The sequence below is a fragment of the Lonchura striata genome, chromosome 1 (genome assembly GCF_046129695.1).
Source record: "Lonchura striata isolate bLonStr1 chromosome 1, bLonStr1.mat, whole genome shotgun sequence".
In the NCBI taxonomy this organism is placed as follows: Eukaryota; Metazoa; Chordata; class Aves; order Passeriformes; family Estrildidae; genus Lonchura; species Lonchura striata.
The window spans coordinates 6,883,168-6,890,447 of record NC_134603.1 but is presented as its reverse complement, the minus strand read 5'-3'; positions in this window follow the sequence as shown (position 1 = coordinate 6,890,447).

Here is a 7,280-nt window from a genome sequence, read left to right as displayed (position 1 = left end):
TCCTTGCACCAAGGAAACCTGGGCTCCTTTCTTTTACTTAGTGAGATTTATCTGATGCATCTTGAGGAAACTGATCAAGAGGAAACATGGATTCCTATGATTCTGTGATTAGACCATGGGTGTCTGACAGAGCTTGATAGTATGTCTACCCCTGATGAAATGAAGGGCTGCTCAACTTCTGCCATTCAATCTAACATAGTCACATTAAATTACACTGAGGGAAATGAAAAAGGAAATTTATTTCCCTAATTCCTGGTAATACAGTACCTCACACTTTTAAGAGCTTCTAAAATACAAGGACCTAATTTGTTAAGTTGTAAAGTCCTGGAATATCTGTGCATTAGAATCAAAAAGGAAGACAGTAAAACAATTTTCAGCTGGAAATTCATGAGTTTCAGAGATTCTGTAATGTAATTTTCTAGAGTAATTGATCTGAGAGATAGGTGATTAGGGTTAGATATCTTTAATAAAAGCTTAAGAATTTCTTCCTAACTTTTAACTTAACAGTGTGTTCCTCTCACCCTTGTTGTCGATGTTCTCTTTGCACTTAAACTTTATATTTTGGGGTGTTTTTTGGATTTTTATACCTATCTCTTCAGCTGTTAGATATTATTTATATAAAATTTGCAATAATTTCTTTCTTTAACCATAACCAAATAATTCCATGGAATCAGATCTTCTTTAAGAGTTAATGGGGAATGTTGTATTGTACTACATATGTAGTACGCTAACATAACATTAATTTTGAACTCTAAAATTACATATTGGAGTGAGTATTTGAATAAAAATGCTAACAGAAAAGTTCTGATATGAGATTAGGATATTTATTGCAATGAAGATAGCATTCACCTCTGTAGTACTCATATTCATCAGTCTATACTGAATTTGAAGCAGTTTCACAAAATTGATGAAGCAAGCATGTCAACAGGATTATTCCAGTTAGAATTACAACAATGTTAGGAATACATTTTGCCTTCTGCAACAATGCAGTTGCTAGTACTGAGAATGCTTCCTCTCTCAACTCTATGCCTTTTACTGTCACCACAGATCCCTCTGTGTGCCAGTGGCTTGACCTGATGTTGTTAAACCAGACTTGAGTCACTTCCTTCTCAATAAGATCCAGCTGTGAGAGTAGGCTGACCAAAATCCTGGAGTAATTTGTCAAAAACTAGCGTGGTGACAGTAATTCCAGACATACATTCCTAAATGTTATTAACAAAGGCAGTGTCATAATCTGAAAATAATTTCTGCTGGGGTGATTAATTAATGCTGGCCAGGTTCCTTCTCTCTTGGTTAGGTTGAAGTACTGCTCTGTAGCTCCAGAAGGACCATAAAAAATTGTTTACACTAAGAGTGATATTTTAAGACATGAGAGAGACACAGTACACTAGATATGTGATAAGGAGGATACTCCTTCCTAAGCAGTGAGTTGTTGACATTGCTGCACTGACATAAATATGAGGTGCTTCTTTGGATTTACCTTATTTACCTTAAACTCCAAATTATTTCCTCAAAAGAAAGAGCTGGAAATATTGTAGTAGAAGACACTGCCAGAAAATGTGGCCTAGTGTGCAAGTGATGTACCAGAAGTGCCTTATCAAATTCAAACCCAGTTTCACCAGCAAACAGGGAAATAAAAGGAGAGGTGGCTCTTCCCCTCTTTCCCACCCCACTAATTGCAGCACGGAATGATGCTGGCATTGGGTCCCACAGCTGGAAGTGGGTGTGCAGCTCTCCTCGTTCACCCTCTGCTGGATCTGCCAGGGCTGCTCTCTGGTTCTGAGGCCAGTTGGCAGGCAATGCTTTTGGCCAATACTATAAATTATCTTAATCTCTAGAACCACATGGCTACATGAAAATTATATTCAGGGAATGATTCCTAGCCTGTCATAAATCCCAAAGCATTCCTAGCGGTTTTGGGGAGACTGCTAGCTGTCACAGTTCAACAGCATCACAGCATGCATTTTAATAGTGTGAACAATTATATTTCCTTATCTAGAAACATTCCCTGGCACTGTTTGATGCACTAATTTTACCAGCACTTGTATGTCGAGCCAGTGCATATATAACACTATTCCCACAGTGAATTAATTGGATTAAAGTGCTACGAGAAGTGTAGCCATCGAATTTGTTGTTTTAATTCAGATAAATTTCCTTCTGTTTCTCTTGAGAGCTCAGACCTCTTCGATGTAAATAAAGATGATCAGAAATTTACTTTCCTTCAGGAGGGAAAATATTCAGGCAATGTTGAATGAGTTGCAGAATCTACAAACTGCATTGTCAGTGAGAAATTGGCAATGACTTTCTTGAAATTCCTTTTAAATTCTTAGCACCAGTGAAATGTTTGAAACCAGAACAGCATTTGTCTCTGCACTATACAGAACAAAAAATATTGCCATGATATACTATTGGGCATCATGTCAAACAACATGACAAGAGTAAAAACATATTGTGGCTATGATTTACATATCTACTAGAGTGATTGTCACAATTTTAAGTAAACTCTTCCCTATCATGGCTTTTGAAAGCTGGCTTTCACCAAGAGTTCTTTAATTTGCAGTCATATAGTGAAGTTGGTGTTTGTTGATAAATTATAACTGTTTTCCAAGCCTTAAAATACAGCAAGAAATCTACTGCCTAGAGTTGGCAATTTTTCTGTCTCATGCACAAAATCCTTCTCTGCCTGTACCTCTACCTGTGTATCTCATCACTGAAAGTATCAGGGCACCTTCCTTTATGTGCCAGCTTTGATGCCTGGTGCAGTTTGACCCCGACTAAATTGCATTCTCAGGGCACGTTCTGGGAGGTAGAACAGGCCATGTACTATTCCCAGTAGGCAGCCTGTGTGTGGGTGCTGTGTTTAGAAGCCTAAAAGTTTAGGAAGATGAAAACAGGATGTTCTGTGCTGGCAGATTCCAGTGCCAGTATATGGTTTGTGTATATTTAATGCATTTGTGTAGCTATAACCTGTGTGTTTAAATAGCAAAACTCCTGGCAATATTCCATAGACATATCATGTAGAAAGGGTGATTCATCCTAGACAGAGAACACTTCATCTTAGTTTACCAGAAATAAACATTTTTTGCATTTTGTCCTGATTGTATGTACCTTATCAGACTGCTACAATTAAGGCTGGCATCATTTGCTAACAGCACACTAAGAAAAAATAAGACAAACACAATATAATGCTCTAAATTCACCAGATTATCAAGTTAACTAAGAAGAACAGGAGCATTTTTAGTGTGACTTTAGAATTAATTCTGAATCTACACATGACATACAACACTATTCATTTTGCCGCTGCCAGAGAGGCACATTCTTCAGACCATGGAAAAAGAACCTTGTTTTTTCTTCAATTATTTGCCAACTAAAAGAAAGGAAAAAGATAACAATAAACTAATCTATTGGACAGATAAGCACAGCAGGTAGAATTTTTCGCAATACTAATGGACATTCAACACACAATAAATGTTCAAGGAGGTGATTTAACAGTGTGCAGTGGTTCATGCAAAGCCTGAAGGACGCTGATGGGACACAATGACTTTCAGGAAACAGCTGGAACATGAAGGAGGTGTGCAACTATCATGATAATTTTTAATTCTGGGTCTGATTAGTCCAAGAAGCAAGAGGTGTGTAAAATAAGAGCACTTTGATTCTAAAAGTGATCTACTGGACTCTTCTCCATGGTTGTCTACATAAACCCATGCACCTCTCAGGAAATCAGCTTGACCCGCTCAAAAACATGACCTACACTCCATTCATAATACCATTTCAGCTGCACAGATCAAGCGAAGTTCCCTAAAACAATGGAATGAGGTATCATTCCATAAATAAGATGCCCACTGGACTTGGCCAGAATGATTTAGAACATGGTCCTGAAAGGGGTATTTAGGGACACGTGACAGACCTAAGCACACTGCAATTGTTTATATTTACATTAATATTGGCTTTGTACACAGCATCTACTTATCTGTGAGAGGGGATGATGAAGAGATTTACATGGATAAAGCACAATACAATGAAGATAGTGGATTTACACACTGTAACACTACTTAAGCTTAAGCCACAGAGACTGAATCATTAGTGGCATCTTTCCAGACTTAGAAAGCTATAAACATGGATATTTTTTCCCCACTTAGATATTACAAAAATAGATATAAAAAATAACTAGGACAGATTGTAAACAAACAAAGGATCATGGTTTCCAGATTTGCAGGGACTGAAACACACTTGTTGATACTGAAGTATTTGTTTTTGATTAGGAAAACATATATAAATCCATGCATGAATATGTGTGGGGCTAACTGTTAGCAGATACAGTATCCAGCTGAAAATTGTCAGAGAACTTAATTTTGAAGTTATTTGGGCACTGATTATGAATTTTGCATTATTCTTAGTTCTCCAATTTAATAAACTATCCCTGCTAATCTATAGATAGATTTTACATGGAGTGTGAAAGATATTGACCTTTCCCTTTGTTGCAAACCTGAAGTTTATCCAATACTCAAAATCCCTGTGGTAAGCTTGGACCACATTCTAAATAAACACAGGCGTTATTTGCTTATGAGCTATGGGGATCTCAGATGATTCAGAGGATTTGAAACAGGGAAAACTTGTGTTCAGAGACTGGTTCTACCTTATCTATACTGGTATTACATCTTTCAGCCATGCAATACTGAAACAGAACAAGATGACACAGAGGACTATGATGTCCTACATTCACTGTTGATGATGTTTTTAATGAACCTCAAGCAATCTGAAACTACACTGACCATTGGTTGTCTGGGAACTCCCATCAATATATTCCATTATATAAATTTTAGGAAAAAAACAGTTTAAATGGGTAACTCCAGTATGCTGCTGAACTTAGAATTTGTTTCTTTTCTTGAACCAGAGCAATAATTGGAGTCTGTTTTTTCATTATTGCTTTTCATTGTCTCAGGCTTGGTGGAGGAGTGTTGAAGCTGACCATTTGTCCATTGCTGTTTTTCTATATTCCCTTAGGTTTGGGAAGAGGACATGCATGCAGAGGGGTCTTGGGACCATTTTATTATTTGTCTTGTGGCACTGGCTGTGGTTGCAACATGTAAGTGAGCATTTTGCCTATAAAATGTTTTTTTTATACACTTTGTTATGAGGATTATTGCTGTTATTGTCCATTTTCTTATCTCATTGCTGTTTCCAGTAAAATGTTATCTCAACAGTTAATCTCTGCCTTTTGCCTCTCTCATTTGAAGGACTGTGTGGAAGGGAGTGGTTGCCTTGGGCTTAATTTCCAGCTCTAATTTCTATTTGCTCAGTGTTTTTCAGCCAATATTCATAAACATGGTTTCAGAGTGTTGCATTTGTATACGCAAACACACACTAGCATGATATTTGGCATTCTATCCATGTCACCAACTACTCTGGTCTGTTCCAATCCCTGCTTTTCAGAAGGCAGATACAATCCAGGAAATTTCTGTTTATGTTTGCCAGAGGACTGAAAGTGTCACCAAACAGCATTTATTAAGGAGAATTTAGCACATGACTCAGTTGAGTAATTTCATCCTCACTAATAAGTCATAACTGCCTGCCTTTTTTCTTCCTGATATAGAATGAAACCACATATTTAAAGACATCCACTGTGACTTTTTTGAGCAGATTTCCCCAACTATCCAACAGTATCAAAGTTCATAGTGCTTTAATAAACTTATCTCAGAATTATGACAACTGATTTTTCTGTTTCATGAAATGGAATGTTAAGGCACAGAACAATCAAAAGATTTGTCCAGCAAGCCAGGAGCAGAGCCAAAAAGCAAGACCAGGTCTTATTTTATCCAAGGACAACTGGTCTGTAATAGTCCATGTAAAAAACATGTAAGTTAAACTGGTGATCACTGGAAACTCTTTATGAGGAGGAAACTGGAGGTTTTTTTAGCCTGGAGCAAAGGAGGGCTTATTGTTTTGTACAGTGACCAGAAAAGAGGTTGCAGTGAGGTGAGCGTTGGTCTCTTCTTCCAAGGAACAAGTGGTAGGACGAGAGTAATTTGCCTTAAATTGTGTCAGAGAACATTTGGATTAGATAAGAGGAAAAATTTCTTTACCAAAAGAGTTGTCAATTATTGGAACAGGCTGCCCAGGACAGGTGGAGTCACCATCCCTGGAGGCATTTAAAAGAAGTATAGATGTGGCTCTTTGGGACATTGTTAGTGATGAGCTGGCAGTGACAACTTAATGGTTGGGCTTGATGAACTTAAAGATATTTTCCAACCTAAGTGATTCCATTGTTCCATAATTATATTATTTACATCCAGTAACTTAACAAGAAATCTGTTCCTTATTATCAGCCAGGAAATAGCAGAACAATTTCAAATATTAACACATCATCTTGGTTTTAGGATTTTTTTCTTAGGAACTTGATCAAAGTCTGGCAGAACTTAGCACAAAACTCATCTTGATTTAAAAGTAATTTTGATTCACCACCAGTTTTTTTGTTAGCTTTTAAGTTTTGCTTTGTATGTGTCTTAATTCCAAATCTCTCATGTACCATGATGTACATTAGGGTGATCTCCACCTTTGGATAAACTGCTGTTTGTCATCACATACCAGGGAAATTCTCTGGGATAATCTTGGGTGGTGATTTTCAGCCAAGAACAATAAGGAGTTTTTAATAGAACAGGTAAATTAATAAATACCAAAATAACAAGTCCATGAGGGAATATGGTGTCTGAATGTATCTCACATGCTGCTTTCTCATAAATTATTTTTAGTTGGTAGGTTTTATGCAATTTCCTTAAAGAGAAAGACATCTTGACATCAGAATGATCCTGCCTACTGCAGTAAATACTGCAGAAGTATTTCCTGTATTTCCTGTAATACATGAAACATGAAACATGATATCTTTATCCATCTTAATTACTGAGCAATGTTGCCTTTGGGAAAATGCAGACTTTCTGCTTCAGAATACAGCAGTTGTAACTATGCACAGAGTGCTAAGACTGGATGTGAACACTATAACCTGCTTCTGTCTCTGGTGAGACAGGTGGTTGTGGCTGGACACAGAACAAGCAGGAAGATCTTCATCTTGTCAGCACAGGAGGATGTGGGGGTTGTGACTTTGCCTTCTGCTTTCTCAAACTGGGATGGAATATCCTGCTAAGTGAGCCATATGGGACATAATTTTATCTTCTGATACAAAGATGCTGGATGCAGGTCCTTGCAGCACCAGGAAGGGATCTTGCCCATCCCATCATTACTGTTTTGTCAGTTCTTCCTTTAAGTAGCTCTATAAATATGAAAAT